The 16,147-nt window shown below is 43.5% G+C and overlaps 1 pseudogene; it reads left to right on the forward strand.

The window, feature by feature from the left end:
- The first annotated feature begins 657 nt into the window (after window positions 1-657).
- On the forward strand, window positions 658-15,040 carry LOC149460140 (uncharacterized; annotated as a pseudogene).
- Window positions 15,041-16,147: the final 1,107 nt, after the last annotated feature.

The following is a 16,147-nucleotide window of genomic DNA, read 5'->3' on the forward strand; positions in this document are numbered from 1 at the left end:
GTAATTAAGGCCTCGAGGGTCTTCCCTTAAAGGGAGCTGTAAAACGGCCCCTGCTGGGCCTAAAGGTCTGTTGAGGCAGACGGACAGTCACTTGGGGGATAAAGAAGTGCTTCCTGCACCCCACCTGAAGGGCTCTGGAGCCAGCACCCCAGGGAGTTTATACAGTATTTTTACAGCCCCTGTGCCTGTCGGCCTCCCCAAACAGTCTGAGGCCTACATTTGGGCCCCTGGCCTTTACTGGGATCATATACTTCAAGTTTATAGTAGCTGGGGGGTGTGGCTTGAGCCCAGAAAAGATGGCAGCTTAGTTTCCGGAGCTCCAACACATGGAGATAGGAACACGTGACCACAGCAGGGAGAGACACCGATGACATGGGGAAAGCGGATAGGAGATCCACGATCGCGGTGTCCCCGTCAGATGAGCGGACCTGCCAGCTGCAGCATTCCAGATTTATTCCGGTCCCAGAGCACATTGAGCCCTCCTCCCATGCTGTCTCCTCCCACTCGCTTCACAGAGCGTCCCGCTTGCAGAGCCCAGCTGCAGCACCCACAGCCTGCCATTCTGCAGCCTCCCCTCTCACTATAGGGGATTTGAAAGCAGTAGCATCAGATATTAAAGAGACCCTCTCTGCAGCAATTGCAGAGTTACATATCGATATGCAGGCAGTGGCCCAAAGGCTAGAGGCAGTGGAGAATAAAGTTATCACACAAGACCTCGCCATCCATGATATACACAAACTGGTAGATACGCACACTATGCAGCTAAGAGAGCTTGATTGTCATATCGAGGACCTGGAGAACAGGGTAAGACGACATAATTTTAGGGTACGTGGTGTCCCCGAAGCAATCGAATTGGGCCAACTCACCCAAATGCTTTTAACCATTTTTAATGATCTTTTGGAAAGATCACAGGAGTCTCCTATTGAGATCAAACTCCTCCATATGGCTCTACGTCCTAGAGGTAGGGACACTGATCACTGAGATATAAATTGCTGCTTAGTCGACTTCCGACTCAAGGAAGAAATATTACGCAGAGCGCGAGACCGAAACCGCATGATATATAATGGAGCAGAAATCAAATTATTTCAAGATCCCCCCCATCTCACCCTAAAACGCAGAAAGGATTTACGCCCTCTGCTGGATCTACTGCGTTCCAGGGGTATAGCATATCGCTGGAGATTCCCGTTTGGCATTTCAGCAACGCACATGGGGCGATCAGCTATCCTGAGATTCCCGGAAGATATTGCACCATTCTGCGAGGTCCTAGATATCCCAATAGTGGACCTGCCCAATTGGTCCAGTGAATCCCACTTCCCATCCCAGACGGATGAAGACCCAGTGGAGGCCCAGTCCGCTGGATACCCTGGAGGAGCAAGGTGACGCAGACCATCCCACCACACCTCGTCCTCTCCTGTACGACGAAGGCTCATCATTGAGGACAGTTTACCAGCTTCACCAGCTCATCGCAAGGCACATCACGAATGACACTTCTCCTTTCCCCCACCGACCCGTGCATCACCCTTTCCCCATTCTTTGACTACTTCCACACCCGACCTAATATATCGTGTGATTCTCTCTGGTTCTATTTTACCTTCAATTGAAAACCTTCTATCCGCCCTTGGCTAAGATGCTAGGGTATGTGTATTGCATTAGATTGTTCTAACTCTAATGTATACTATCTGTTCATTCTATGTTTATGCCGATTTCGAATGTATATAGATTATATTAGCTCTTGCTCTCTGCGGGCTGCATGGTAACAGTGCTAATAGAACCATGGTTCATAATCTTACTGGTTCTAGAGTTTGTCTGGACAGTAATGGCCTACTGCATTGTACTGATAGCCTCGGTTGAGACCGAAGTTTCTCTTTTTTTCAGGATCCAGAGATGCAGACTGCTCAGTTGCCTCGACGTGGGCCTATATCCCTGAATCTCACTGCATTTTGCAATTGATGTCTCTATACAGGGAATTTTATGCGATTGAGATTTTGAGTCTGAACTACTACGGTTTATTAAGGCCTTCTCACATTGCCCTTTGTGTACACATTTTATGGTCCATGAGCAATTCCAGAACTAGCGTTCTCACTCTTATTCAATGTTTATATTGTGGTTCTGTGGTGCTGTTATTGTGTGACCATGCCATACCTTGATACAAATCCTACCCATAGTGTCTCTTCATGAGCTTCTTAACTACATATGAGCTCATAGGAACCTTTTTCCGAATACCATACTTTCCTACATGTTCGTGATCATCCCCAGATTTACACACAAACACCTGAGATACTATACGCATTGCACTCATACACTTTTCCTTCCCCTCCACCATCCTCCGTACATCGTCTCCCTCCCCCCATATTTTGGCTGCCTTCACATTCTTCCTAGTATATAGTGTGATTACCTTCGAAACCCATGTTCCAAGCCATCTTCAAATGCAAACCTCCTAACTGCCCTTGGCCAAGGTGTTAAGATATGTCTAAGGCATAGGATTTCTCTAACTGTTATGCATACTACCGGTTCACTCTATGGTTATGCAAGTTTCTGATATGTGTACATAGATTATTATGGACCATACTCTCAACAGGCCACAGAATCACGATGCCACTCAAGCGGTTTATCACAACCTCGCTAATTCTGGGGTTTGGCTTGCACCCATGGTAACGGCCTGCTGCACTGTGTGGAACACCTTGGTTGGGGCCAATATTTCTCTTCTGTCAAGGATTCAGGGATTCAGTTTAACTAGATGGTTTTCCCTCGGCCTGCATCCCTGAATCTTACTGCATTATGTAATTGGTGTTTCCTTGCAAGGTTTCATATAAGATTGATATCTTAAGTCTGAACTGACACAGTATAAGGAGACCTTTTCGCATTGTCTTTTGTGATCGCACTTTATGGCTCATGGGCAACTACAGAACGAAACTTACTACTAGTGTACACTGTTTATCTTGTGATACTATAGTAATGTACAGTAAATGTATGACTATGCCACATCCTGCTACACAGCCCCACCTCGATGCCATCCCAAGACAGTTTTACATACAACTAGACACATAGGAACCGTCCTTTAGAATACCATACCTTCATACTTATTAGTGAGCATCCCTAGATTTACACACGATTACTCACACTATTATAACCAACACACCTCTACATATAACATCTCCTACCCGTGCCCCCTTATTACAAATTGAATACCTCTCCCTACAAAAATTTGCTGACATCCACCTATCTCTGTGTGTCACTGCTACCTTCTATTGGACCCTATCTTATACACACTTTTCGTCCTTGATATACCTAGTAGGTCCTAGACAGTCTTCCTGGGACTCTCCCGCGACCCCCCAGAGCGGACGCCACTGGGTCCAACTAAACATCTCCGATTTGAATATCACATCCACGCACAATACATTAAGTACCTCACCAACACATATGATTCTCAATACAGGACAGCGTAGCCGGAATACACTCTCCGGAGCTTGTTTCATAAGAAAAGTTTTAGGACCACATAACACCACATTTGTATGGGTTTTTATTGTGGACGCCTAACACTTTTCACCTCTAATATTTTTTGATTTCTTGACTCTTCCTCTCTATTTTTTTCACTCCTATTTCTACTTTTCATTTTCTCTGCCCTCTGGGGGGGGCTGTTTGGTGGTTTTTTTTTTTTAGTTTTTTTTTCCTCTCCTCCTCCCCTCTCCTCTCATTTGCCCCCCCCCCACTTTTCTCACACCCATCTGCTGCACATTATAGACCTTGAGTAGTACTTTTTCTGCCATCCAAGACAATGTCTTCTAAACCCACATCCGTACAAGCCCTCCATACAGTTTCTGTGGCATCTCTTAATGCAAGAAGTCTAAATATACTGTACCTGAGAAACGCCCACAACTCCTGACTTACATGAAAAGCTTGCGAGCAGACGTGCTCTTCATCCAAGAAACTCACATTCGTGCTGATCATATCCCTAACTTCTCCAATGCTAATTACCCCACAGTCTACCATTCAGTTAACACAGAGGTGAAAGCAAAAGGTGTGTCCATTTTGATCTCCAAAACACTCCCGCTCACAATTACTGATTCTCTCGAGGATCCGGAGGGAAGGTTCCTCTTCCTTAAAGGCACCCTCTACAACAAACCGCTTACTTTAGCCAACATTTACAGCCCCAATACGGCACAAGTGAGCTTTTTCTGTAAAATTTCTAAAACACTTGCAACATTTCAATCGGGTATCCTGATTCTTGGGGGCGATTTCAATGTAGCACTGAATTAGTTGGAAGACACTTCAACAGGTTCATTATCAAAACCCTTCCGAGCACTTAAACAGATTAAAATTGAACTGAACGATCTTCTTCTCCATGATATGTGGTGTACCCTACACTCCTCTGACAAAGACTACACTTTGTTCTCCGCACCTCACAAGCGTTATTCCAGAATCGACTATCACTTTTTTTCACAAAAAGACTTACACACATTAAAATCAGCCTCTATTGAACCAATGATTCATTCTGACCATCACCTGATCATGATGACCATGCATCTTCCTGATGCCCCACCTACGTCTAAAACATGGAGACTAGATCCCTTTCTCCTTACGGACTCATCCGTTACCCTCCACATTCATAAATCTCTGACCAATTATTTTAAACGACACCTCTAATTCAATGGGAAACACACAAATGTGTGATACATGGGCTCCTTCTTTCAATCACTGCTTCTCGAAAACGCATAGCTCAGGCATCTTTTACTTCTATACTTCATAAAGTACGTAAACTTGAATGCTCACATAAACGCTCCAAGGCTGTAAACTCTGCAACCGAACTTGACCAGGTACGCAAACAACTTCGAGACATAGTGGAAAAGAAAACCAAGCGTAATTTTACTTTATCTCAGAAACTCTTTTATGAACATGGAAATAAGAGCGGCAAATTTTTAGCCAGGGCCTTGCAATCTAAAAAAGCGTCTCACCATTCATCAACTCCCAACAAGGTCACTTACTTAAAACATCTGCGGATATCGCAGCCGAATTTGAGAAATATTATACTACCCTCTATAACCTACCCTTAGCCCCAAAACCGACAGGGGATATTAGACCATGTAAGGTCATTATCCAGACTTTTCTCTCCCAATATCTTCCTAAACCTATCTCCCAATCACAAGCAAGAGAACTAGATGGAGCTTTGACACTGACAGAACTACAACAGGCTATCGCACAACTAAAACCAGGTAAAAGCCCAGGCCAAACGGACCTATAACCACATATTACAAATCCTTCATAGACATCCTCGCACACCCATTCCTAAAGGCTTTCAATTCACTAGATACACTAGGACTAGGACAGTCCATGCGCCATCTTTCTGAAGCCCACATCATGCTTATACAGAAAGAAAACAAGGACCAGACATCGCCAGCTATCGTCCAATCTCCCTCCTGAACGTTGATCTAAAGATTTTTGCCAAAATACTAGCCAATCGTTTACTACACATCATAGACCTCATTATTTCCACTGACCAGGTAGGGTTTATACCCGGTAGAGAGGCAAGAAACAATACGATCAAGGCAATAAATGTACATCATTGGTTGACACAGAAGAAACAATCTGGCTTCTTTCTCTCTCTAGACGCTGAGAAGGCCTTCGACAGATTGGCATTGGACTACATGGAGGCCATTCTGAATGGCCTTGGGCTTCCTCCACGTCTCCTGAACTTTATCATATCTTTATATACAACACCAACAGCTAAAGTTAGAGTCAATGGCCTCCTTTCAGATGCCTTTTCGATAAGCAATGGGACCAGACAGGGATGTCCATTATCCCCCCTTCTATTCATTCTTACTTTGGAACATTTTTTAAACTGCATTAAACAGAATGACAACATCAAAGGAATTTTAATCAATGGCAAAATCCACAAAATAGCTGCCTATGCTGACGACATCTTACTTTTCCTGACAGACCCACATGTTACGCTACTGTACCTAACTTACTACACGATTTCAAATTTTTCCAGTATTTGCCCAATTTTAAAATTAACTTCAATAAATCCCAGGCCCTCAATGTTTCCCTAACCCAGGATACGGTCAGACAGGCAAAAACGAACTTTCCTTTCGCATGGCAGTCCGAGGCCATTACATACTTAGGAATCCAATTACCGACTCACCTTACAGAAAAAATGCCAAAAACTTTTTACCCATTTTACTTAGCATCCCCAAAGATCTACAGACATGGGACAAACCATTTTTCTCTTGGTTTGGAAGAGCAGCTATTCTTAAGATGAACGTGCTTCCCAGACTACTATACCTGATGCAAACAATTCCAATTAAACTGTCCAATTCCTTCTTTAAGTCCTATAAAACATTATGTACCTCGTTTCTATGGTGTAATAAACGCCCCAGAATCGGTTTTGAACAACTTACCATGCCTAAGACGGGCGGAGGTATTGGACTGCCTGATATCACCCGCTACTGTAGAGCCTGTCACATGGCAAGAATAGTAGATTGGTCTACGAACCACAACCATAAGACTTGGGTTAATCTGGAAGCTGCATTTTCGAGGACCCCACTCGCCACTTCCCCTTAGCTGAAAAATTCCCACATCCCGTCTGAGTTCAGGGAACACCTTCTTATAGGCTCTACTCTATCGTGTTATCATCTGATAAGTCAGAAAACAGGTTTTTCTTCAACCCCTGGTCCACTCACTCCTATCAAAATGAACCCAGATTTCCCCCCTGGTATGTCTCGCCGGGTCTAACCCCCCAGACAATTTGACTCTGCATCAACTCTTCAAAGATGGGACATTCTTACTCAGAGACCACCTTTTGAACAAATGGCCATTCCTAACCCTGACGCCGTGGATGTACAGACAGCTTCACCACTTTATGCATACCTCCTCACATCTAAAAGATTATACTAGACCACTCACCCCATTTGAAAAACTTTGCTCAACAGACTCACCCCAGAGACATGTTATATCTAAGCTCTACACATGCCTTGAAAACACCATTGACCTTCCGTCTATTCCGTCTAGGAAAGCTTGCAAGGCCTGGAGCTCTAACGTACAACTCCAACTATCGCCAGAAGACTGGGATCACTTTTATGAACATATACACAAAGGATCCATATGTGTCTCCACACAAGAAAACAATTTTAAACTATATTCTAGATGGTACAGAGTTCCGTTCCTGCTTCACAAATATGACCCTAACATCTCAGATTCGTGTTGGAGATGTCACCAGGCAATGGGTACACTCTTGCATATTTGGTGGGACTGCCCATTGCTGCAGCCTTTCTGGGAGAAAATCCAACCCATAATCACGCAAGTAACTACGTACTCCCTAGACCTCTCCCCCGCACAATTCTTGCTCCACCATTCCACACTTCCATTTAGGACGTACCGTAAATCACTCGCCATGCACATGGTAAACACGTCAAAAGAATGTATCCCAGTCCACTGGTGCTCAACACATGTTCTCACTATTCGAGAATGGTTTGCTAGGATCAACAAAATTGAGGAAATGGAGGAATTGATTTCTATAGCAAAAGACCATCCCGAGAGATTCAGGAAGACATGGGCTTGTTGGAGTCATTTCAAAACCACCACTACCTATCACCTATTATTGCATGAACAGCCTTCACCCCCTGACTAAATAATTGGAGAAAATGTTATCTCAAAAGACACCCTATCCACCTGTGACGCATTTAATGCACATTTAGATGGATTGAGACTCAACATCATAACCTACCTTTCAGGTTCTTGACCCACATATTGCCCCATTAAATGATCTTGCACATATTAAATCCTAAGCTATATAGCTATCTTTCTGGCTCGTATAAAATGATGTGATTTATTTTATCTGCAGCTACCCATTCTAACATCCCCTCTACTCCTTACCCATTCTCCCCCTCCCCCCCCCCCTTTATTTTTCTACCTCATATTCCCCCCTACTACCTCACTCTACATCTCTTCTATCTATTCACCTCTCTCCCGAAATGGGCACACAAATCATAACGCACATATCATCATGTGCTATTCTTTCCCTGCACTTCACATTCCCTCAACATAAGGGCTTACAAGTAGATAGGTCAGTAATTAATATACCTATAATGATTTATCTATTACCCTCTTTGTATCTGCTGGTTTGCTATACACCTTTGATATAAAGATATACCTCACCTCGATTTGTACTACAATTCAAACCCATAGCCCATCTGCGAAACAGGATGCTGCATATCGTGTCTATGTTCGGACTGTAATCTATATTTGTATGTACATTGATCTGTCTTAACTTTTCCAATAAAATTATTTTTGAAAAAAAAAAAGAAAACTTGAAATTTCTTGTCCAGCAGGCTGCTGTATTTAACGCAGAAAGTAAGCATATTACTAATGAAAATACAAAATTATGCAATGAGATTACGTTTGTTAAAGAATGTTTGGAGAATGCCCAGTGTGCTATATGGGAGATATGCTCCGAACATGCAAAGGTTCACCATTCTCAATGTTTAGCAGAGATAATGTCTCTAAAGAAGCAGAGTGTTGTTGTTGCTGCAAGTAAGGTCTGTGATGGATGTTTAGACAATGGTTTTGTAGCAGCTGTTGAGACTGATTCGGGCTATTTCCAAATAGAGAATGGGTCTGACCGAGCATTGGAAAATAGTTAATGTAGTGGGCACATCGGATGAGTCTATTGTGGGTGAATGTTCCTCAGACAACAAGAGTGTGAGGTCTCGAGATTCCAGCCATTGTAATGTGTCTCAGTCGTCATGTGCTCAGAGAAGGGCTTATTCAGGGAAGCCAGTTCTGAGATGTTTTGCTTGTAAATATTGGGGCACATTGCACAATATTGTTTTATGCGTAATAATAGTAAGCAAAAGGGACTCTTGGTACCCCAAAACTGCACCAAGTCACAAAGAAGTTTACTCTGCAAGGTGGGGTAATTCTCCCAGGCATGTAGACCACAATAGCCAAAGCCAATTCTTTTTTAAAACCAAAATAACAAGGTTACAATCGGAGAATAGTCAGCTAAAGCAAGAAAGACATCAGTTTATGGAGCAACTGAAAGAGCTGAAAATGCAGGTGTCTTTATTTACGCAAAGATACTACACTGGAATGAACAACCATTTTGCTTATAGGCCATAGACAGTTGGACGTGTGGTATGAGTGTTCTGATTCTGTTTTCTGTTCTTTGGCATGCATTAAGGTTTACCTACTGCTCTCAGAGATTTGGTCTCAGTATTTGGGACATGATGGAGGACTCTGGTGTATTTGTGTGTTTCCAAGAACAAGCCTTCATGATTTAGTTTTTTTAATGTCAGGTGGGAAATAATTTCAAATTGTTTTTGTAGTTTGTATAGTTTTAGCCACCTGAAAGGCAGTTGCTGGGTAAACCTCCAATTTAGCAACTGCATCCATTTGTTTTCCCCTAAAGGTTGCAAATTAAACCTCTATGGCAGTGGGGGTGAATTAGCTTGAAACTGTAAAGATGTAAATAGTACCTTGTTTTATCTTTAAACACAATATTTAAGGATTTGGCTAATGAACCTTTGTTTAGGAATTTCTTGTGTTTCAGATGTTGAAGACGTGTGAATCTGTGCGACCAGAAATGCACGTTTGCAAGTGAACGACAGAAGGGTGAGGACTTTAACCTCCCTAGCGGTATGATTATGTCAGTATTTCTGTGCTCAAAGCAGTACATTGTTTTCATTGGAAATATGTTGTTTTTTTATTGTAGGCCTGTAATTCTTAGGAATACCTCAATGAAATCTATTTAAACAAGAGTTTAGTAGACATCCTTGGTGCAATAAAGTTTAACCACTTGCCGACCGCGCATAGCCGAATGACGGCTTCACCGCGGCCGGCCAGTTCTGAGTGGACGTCATATGACGTCCTCCCAGAACGCGCTCTCCTGCGCGCCCCAGGGGGCGCGCACCCGGCGATCTCCGTGATCGCTGTGTCCTACGGACACAGCTGATCACGAGATGTGGTGAAAGGCCGATCCCACCGGCCTTTTACCACGTGATCAGCGGTGTCCAATGACACGCTGATCACAGGAAAATGCAAGTGCCGGTTCTCGGCTGCACTTTCCTCACGCTGTCAGATCGTGAGGAAAGTACTGCCGAGAACCGGCAGTTGTCAGAGCGGGGATCGGCACCGATCATCAGGGCACTGATGATCAGTGCCCTGATGATCGGTGCCCAGCAGTGACCCCCGCAAGTTCCGATCAGCTGTGCGCCCACTAGCCCCGCCCACCCATTCCCAGCAGTGCCCCCACCTGTGCCCAGCAGTGCCCCCACCTGTGCCCAGCAGTGCCCCCACCTGTGCCACTCTGCAGTGCCACCTACCTGTGCCCAGCAGTGCCACCTACATGTGCCCAGCAGTGCCACCCACCTGTGCCCACCCACCTGTGCCCACCAGCGCCACCCACCTGTGCCCACCAGTGCCACCCACCTGTGCCCACCCACCAGTGCTGTCCACCAGTGCCACCCACCAGTGCCACCCACCAGTGCTGCCAGTCAGTGCCACCAGTCAGTGCCCAGGGGTTGTGCCAGTCAGTGCCGCCAGTCAGTGCCCAGAAGTGATGCCAGTCAGTGCCGTCTATCAGTACCCATCATCAGTGTCACCTATCAGTGCCGCCTATCAGTGCTGCATATCAGTGCCGCCTATCCGTGACCCCTAATTAGTGCTGTCTATCAGTGCCGCCTATCCGTGCCACCTCATTAGTACTGCCTATCAGTGCCCTTTAGTGCTGCCTATCAGTGCCCATCAGTGCCGCCTATCAGTGCCCATCAGTGCCGCCTCATCAACGCAAATCAGTGAAGGAGAAAAAATACCTGTTTGAAAAATTTTATAAAAGAAACAAATAAACTTTTTTTTTTTTTCAAATTTTTTGCACTTTTTTTAATTTATAGCGCAAAAAGTAAAGCGCCCAGTGGCGATTAAATACCACCAAAAGAAAGCTCTATTTGTGAGAAAAAAATGATCAAAATTTCATATGGGTACAATGTTGCATGACCGCGCAATTGTCAATCAAAGTGCGGCAGCGCTGAAAGCTGAAAATTGGCCTGGTAAGGAAGGGGGTATAAGTGCCTGGTAGGCAAGTGGTTAATAAATTAAATAATAAATTATAATATAATAAAAAATAATATAATAATAAATTAAATAATGTAATCAAATCAAACACACGGAACTCTGTCCAAACAATATTATATAGACACTGCATTATGTTTTAGAATACATCCCGGGTAAATTTTGAAACACGGGACTGCACAAAGTCCGACATCGCAATCAGGACAGTGGAACCTCGTTTCCTTGCAGATTTTTTTCCACTCTGGTTTCGCCAAGAGCAACATACCACGCACATCCGTGTAGGTGCTGCCTTTTTTTGGGTTGGTGGGATGTGGTCCATAAAATGACGTCCAGTCAGATGTTCTGGGTTGACAACTCCCACAGTAGGTTGTCCAGATCTACCCACAGACACCTGTGAGATGGGGAAACAGCTCTCATTGTTTGAACACTGTTTGTGTGCAGTAAATTATTGTGTGGAGTAAATTAAATGTTTTGACTGACATTCTGCGGTTTAGCCACAAGATGTCCCTGTTTTTCTAACACAGCCTCAGACTGCATAGATATTTGTATAATCATGAAGAGGTGGGGTTTTCTCACAGAGTGGAGAGAGAACAGGAAGGAGAAGGAGAAGCCATGTTTTGGAGGATGGTGAATAAGGGGCCCTGTGAGCTGAGAATCTGATGACATCCCAGTGTGAAAGCATCCCTCAGTAACCAGAGCTGCAGCTAAGTGAAGCTGATTGTGTCCAAGACCCTGATCCTGTTCAGAGGAACGAACATTGCTGCCAGGAATGCTGATGAGAGCAGAGGAACTAAGCAGCATATATTGCGATACCGCATGCGTGTTGGAGAGACATTAGTTCTGTTCAGAGTCACCAGCGGATTCAAAGCAGACCCGGGTCGGTAAGGTCATGCACGCACCTCATTTCATTGTTGGCACCTAGAGACTGAGGACAGGCCTATAGTTAGTTAGGGTCTCTGTTTGTGTCAGGCCACAAGTGTTTGATGGTGTTTGATGCTTGAGGAAAATGGATTCCCCACTTTCCAGATAAAGTCCGCATGAACCACAGGCTTGTCACTGTTTTTGCAGAACAAAATATAGGCATTCCACAAGCACTGTTCCAGAAGATGCCATAAAATCTTTTTATAGTATTTCCTCTGCTGCTTTCTCATCGCCGGATAGAAAGTCATAGCTTGGTCAGCTCTGTTGACACCTCCCATGCTGCTGTTGTAGTCAATAACAACCTGCGGCTTCTGGATGTTTTTCCCACCTTTTGTTTGTACCATCACTGTGGAGGCATTGTGAACGGTACTCATTAGGCACACATCCTTCTTGTCCCGCCATCTAAGTGCAATCATTTTGCCTTTCTGCCAGGCAACTAATTCTCCCGACTTCAGTTTGTTTTTTGCAAACATGGATGGCAGGTTGCACCGGTTAGCCCGAACGGTTCCATATGCATACGTTTTGTGCTGAAGAAGAACCTCGTAAAGTTCTGAAGAGGTGTAAAAATTGTCCGTCGTTACACAGTAGCCTTGGTTTAGCTCAACCAGTGACAGGACAGAAGATGTTGCCATTCTGTAGTTGTACTTGGGATCAAATTTTGTGCCTTTGCCAGTATATATGACTGTGTTCCAGATATAGCCGGTAGAAGAGTCGCACAGCAAGTAGGATTTGACACCAAATCATGCTCTCTTGGACGCAATATACTGTATCCAGCTGAGCCTTCCTTTGTAGGCCATTAGACCTTTGTCTATGCTAACGTCTGTAGCTCTGCTGGAAAATTCTTACAATTATTTGGGAGACTTCCCAAATTTTTTTTAGCTTGGGAGCCGGATGAGTTGATTCATCAAAATCCTCATTATTTGCGAAGTGCAAAAATTTCATAATGAGGGAAAAGCTGTACTCTGACATGACGGTGCCAAAGAACGGCGTGGCGAGAGTTTTGTTTGTGGTCCAGTACCACTTCTGCAGCAGTTTCCCCACCACTCCTTGCAGAATAATTAGGCTGAGAAACAGCCAAATGTCCTCTTTGGTGACAGGTTTCTACTTTCTGCTTCGTGAAAACCGGCTGTGTGGAGCAGCTAATTGTTGCCCTGCTTACCTATTTGTGTCCGTCACGATAATTTCAATAACCTCATCGGTCAGAAATAATTCCAAGTATGCCAAGGGGTTGTCACCTTCAAAGTGGATTTTCATACCAGGTGCGCCGGTAAACGGAAACAGTGGCGGCGCTGGCGTATCGTTTTATAACTCCCGCCTCCCTTAAGCTCCACTCCCCGAAGGCACAGCATGGCAGACTCACGCTGATCACACTGATCAACGTGAGATACCAGGGAAGCAGGGAAGGAGACTGAGGATGGACAGAGGGGATGGCTGCATGCGGCTCAGGACCTGGGACCCGGATTGGCACCAGGTACTTAGTTTGCGGTGAGCCCGAGTCTGGCTCGGGGTTACCATTCTTGACAGCTAGATTTAATCCCGAGCCAGACTCGGGAAAACCGCTAGTGGGGTTAAGAATAATGGACTCTTTCAATAGTCATTAAGCAATGAACTTTATATTGTCACTTTTTTTTTCTACCATCCTACTTTTTCTGTTTTAATTTATCGGTTTAAAACTGTCTTTCAAACACATCTAAACTTATTTTGGGACGCTACACAAGGGCTCAATTTTAAGAAAGTTTCAAAGAGTGATCTGGATAATGATACAATATCAGGAATCAGTTTGGGTAGTTCAATAAATATAAGAGAACAAAATTTTGTGGGTGGATTACAGCAGATACTACTCAAAAGGGGAAGAGTGGATTTTACCACTCTAGCTGAAATTAACATTCAGAACATTTACACCATTGCTGCAGATTTGCAGAACATTCAAATGTCGGTGATTGTACTGAATAAAACACTTCAAACCAATAATGTATCCAAATCTATCATATGTGGTATTATAGGGAACTTGCTGAGTGAACACCTGAGCCAAGGACTTCAAGAAATTAAACAAGGAGAATGGCCAAGGATAATGAATTCAAGTTTATTATTCAGTCTGATTAAAGACAGTGGGGTGACCTGTAAGAACTTTGCTCTTGCTAAAATAAGGCGCCTGAATACTCTTTGTAATAAAGATCACATTGGGAAGTAGGAAATACCTCTGACCATCGACATCCCTCCATGGTCAACAACACCCTTACCTGTGTATAAGATGATCATTCTTGGTGAGGTGGAGGTGACAAATTGCACTAACATACTGAAACAACTGCTACCACAAAGCAGACTCATTGTTAAGGAGAACCAAGTATGGAAAACCATGGACCCTAAATGCTGTACCTGACCTGGCCAAGCCTGGCTTTGTTCCTGTTCTTTTGAGCGGATGGAGTACGCTGATGGATGTGCTGCTACACATTCTGGAATCTGCATGGTTCAACTGCAGAAATATGAATTGTCTTGGAAAAGGATAATTCATGGAGGTGACTCAAAGGTCTGTGCATTAGGGGTTCCTGTGTTTACTTGGCAGAGACAAGTTCAGTGCCGGACACCTATCACTGGTTTGTGTGTGAACCTCACTGATGGATTGTTGACAATTGGAGATGAGGACATACGAGCAAATATTCATATAAATCAAGTATCTGTGGACATTGAGCAAACTGATCTTGGCAACTGGGTATCTATGATCTCTCCTTTATTTAAGAAAATACCACTACTTAAAGTTGCATTAGATACATTATTTAAGAGGGATAGTAGGGAAATTATAGAGTTACAAGAACTGGTAAAGGAAGACATCATCAGTTCTAATAAAATTTCAAAAGAATTTCAGGAGCCCCGGTGGAGCATACCTATAACACTTTCACTCACCTATTACGAACTCTTTCCATGATTTTTGTGGTTATTCAGTTTATATTAGTATGTTTACTGTTTGGTTTATATTGTGCAAAAAGACAATTAAGAACAATCCAGGGAAATAAGAAAATCATAGAGCTGGCATCAATCTTAAGAGCAGAAAATGTCTGAGCAGTTTGATTGATTATGGATAAGTCCTAGTCAGAACCAATCCAAGTGTGGGAATATGTAGGCATATAAAATGTGTGTATCATAGATATAATAAATATATAAAATATGAGTAAATGCACTGTATATACATTCATGTATATGAAGTTGGCACTCATAGTGGACCAGGCGAACTGCATTTTTTCATATCAAAAGGATAGAATAAGGACTGCTTAATTTATGCATGAGGTAGTTACCTTACCTTTGTTATGTTGGGTTAACCTGTTTTTGGATAAATATGTGGAGAGTCAGATGAGTTTCAGAGCAGGATATTTGCAAATCTATCAGCATTGTAAAATGCAAGTTTGATTAGATTTGGAAAAGTATTAAATATTCATAGTGCACTTGTTTATGGTGAAGAGAATTTCAATGTGGGTGTCATGTCCACCTTTGTACAAGGATGTTAAAGATTGTAGTTTTGCCATAAACAAGACAAGGAGTATCTATTTAACTTTTTAATTAAAATCTATGCATACAGCTGCTCTAGGTCTAGACACATTGTTTGTAACACTTAAGACCAGACATGCTCATAAAACCAAACAATCAGATTGCTCGACTCTTTGGTCAGTGAGAAAAAGTGTATATTAGGGAAGGTTTTTTTGGTTGAGAGGTGTCAGGAGAAAGTGTGACAGGAGAATATGGGTTCTCTGAAGGTGTCTGATTGCATGAATATTCTAAGTACCCTGCCATCTGTCTTGTCTGTACCTCTGTTTTATGGATTGTCTCTGAGCTGATTAAAGACAGTCGTGCTGCGGCTGAAAGAAGTGGAAGGCAGAGTCCCGGACATGACCCCGGAAGTCTTTGGGAAGAAAATGATCCTTGAACAAGGATTTAGCAAGGCAGAGACCCTGTCGGTGCAATCCTTCATGAAAGGTATTTTCTTCGTAACTTTTGTTTCTCTACAGGTATGCAGAAGGTACTGGGTGGCAGTGAAGGCCTCTGGACCCGACTCCCTCTTCCGAAAGTTCACCGCAAACTCTCCCATTCAAAGGGACGAAAGGCGGATCACGGTGTCCATGAGGAACCCTCACGTCCCTGGTAGAGACATCGCCACCTACCTCCAAAGGTTTTG

This window comes from Staurois parvus, unplaced genomic scaffold, assembly GCF_062004578.1.
Source record: "Staurois parvus isolate SC_StPar_1 unplaced genomic scaffold, SC_StPar_1.0 ptg000234l, whole genome shotgun sequence".
Taxonomy (NCBI): domain Eukaryota; kingdom Metazoa; phylum Chordata; class Amphibia; order Anura; family Ranidae; genus Staurois; species Staurois parvus.